Below are 2,363 nucleotides of genomic sequence, written 5' to 3'. Positions count from 1 at the left end.
GGCCTAGAGCTTAAGGTGTTGGCCTCTCATTCAAAGGTCCCGGGTTTGAATCCGGGGAGCGACCGAAAAATGTTCTCCTCTAAAATTGTTTCCTTCACCTCCTTTACTGCTCTCTAGCAATGTTCTGTCGTCTGCTTTCCTCTCCTCTTTCTGCCCCCACCTGTCACCTCCTTTGCCCCCTTCTCTGGGCTCCTGACTCTTTCCTTCTTACTGCTGTCTTTCAGCCACACCCCTGATCTTCTGGTAAAAAAGATCTACACCTAGCCTTCTCGGACAAGGGCGAAAAATCTCGGAGGGCCCGTGTGCACGTTGCGCACGTTAAAGATCCCTTGGTGGTCAAAAATCGATAAGAGTATGCTTCGGCCGCCACCCGGGCAAAATTCAAAATTTCCTACCCCCTGAAAAAGTTTAATGTGTCCCGCGCGCTCATATGACCTTATGCAGTTTCGAGCGGGATAAAACACTTACCAAAAAAATGTATACATATACTCAACAACAAAAGTTACGCAAGTCACATAGCTACTAAAAGACTCGTGTGTTTAATAACCCATATTCGCTAGAATGTAGACCATGACTGATTTTTTGTAATCAGTGATGTTGTGAGCTCATGTCACCAAACTGAAAAAATGCTCATAGTGTAAAATTAGGTCACAATATGGCGGCAAAGAAAAAAAAAGCAAACTGGGTATTTCTTGAGCATGCCAATTGGTGAGCACTTTTTATCCTCTGAAAAGTGTTCACGGGACCGAGGGGTAAAAAGTGACAGGACGTAACGCTTTCTTCAGTCGAGTGTTTTGAGCCGGCGACAATGCCAAGACTCGGCGAAGCAAACCGAGAAAGGGCTATAGGCAGATTGCAAGCCGGAGAGAGTCCAACAGATGTGTCTATTGCCATGGGTGTGTCCCTCTCATCAATACGTCGACTCTGGAAACGTTTTTAAGTTATTGGAAGTACTCATGATGTTCACAGAACTGGCCGACCACGACTGACGCCAGTGCGCCAAGACCGTGCCCAGCTGCGGAATCACCGGCAAGACAGCTTCATGTGTGCTACCAAATCTCGCTGGAAAACATGGGAGAACCATTTCATGTCAGACTGTGCGCCGCCGGCTTAGAGAAGAACAACTGAAATGTCGCCAACCTTTGAGACGTGCAGTCCTCTCTGCAAGACATCGGCAGCAACGTTTGGCGTGGGCTCAGCAAAATGTGAACTGGACCTGGCAACAGTGAAGAAATGTCCTATTCACTGACGAAAGCCATTTTTGCGTCAGTCGAGGAGATGAAAGAATCCGGATATGGAGAAGACCCGGCCAATGGTTTGCTGACAACAACATTCTGCACTTCGATGCATGGGGTGGCCCCAGCATCATGATCTGGGGTGCAATCGGCCTAAACCAACACTTGGGACCCGTTGTTTTCCTAAACATTGGACCTGGTCAAGGTAACGGTGTTATTGCACAACGCTACGTCCAACAGGTACTGGCATCTGTGATCATACCTAATTTCCAGTAACACCTGAATCTTATCCTGCAGCAAGATAATGCTCGACCCCATAGTGCAAGAGCTACAGCAGCCTTGTTACAGCAGACCAATGTCAGGGTGCTGCAATGGCGCTCAATGAGTCCAGACCTCAACCCGATCGAACACTACTGGGACCGCATCAAAAGATAACTGAATCGTTTTCAGCCAAGACCAGCAAAAGCACCTCAACTGCAGTGAGCCATCACACAAATTGGTGCAAATGTGAACATGACCATCATTCACACAATTGTGAGGTCAATGCCAAACAGATGTCAAGCTGCTGTGAACGCAAATGGTGGGCACACACACGCTATTGATTCAAAGTTGACATAACCGACTTATAGACATACCCTTTAACTTCAGTACTTCGTTTTTCACAGCAAATTCAACTTGTTTTTTCTCTCCAGCGGGACTTGTAATCCTTACAGAGGAATCTTTTTCAATTAATGTGACGAAAAAATCAATAAAAGCACAAATTACTTACCAATGTCTTTATCTTCCTTTACTTTGTATATCACTTGCGTTTCTTTTGTTGTTGAGTGTGTATATGTATATGTAATATATATATATATATATATATATATATTGTTCTTTCTTGGTATATACTCTTTTACTTTGCATTTTTCCATTTTTCATTGTTGACTACATTTTAATACGCATTCTGGTAGTTTGTTTGGGAGGGGGGTTGTTGGTTTTGTTTGGGTTTTTTTGGCGGTTTTAAGGGTTGTTTTTTTAGGGGGGGTGCCGTTATAAATTTTCTTGTTTAATGTTATAGACTCAGTTACTTTGCACTTATAATCGTTCGTTTTAAAAAGTGAAAATGTAAATATTTTACCCCCCCCC

Source organism: Aplysia californica, unplaced genomic scaffold, assembly GCF_000002075.1.
Source record: "Aplysia californica isolate F4 #8 unplaced genomic scaffold, AplCal3.0 scaffold00706, whole genome shotgun sequence".
Taxonomy (NCBI): domain Eukaryota; kingdom Metazoa; phylum Mollusca; class Gastropoda; order Aplysiida; family Aplysiidae; genus Aplysia; species Aplysia californica.
Note: the sequence above shows the minus strand (reverse complement) of the source record.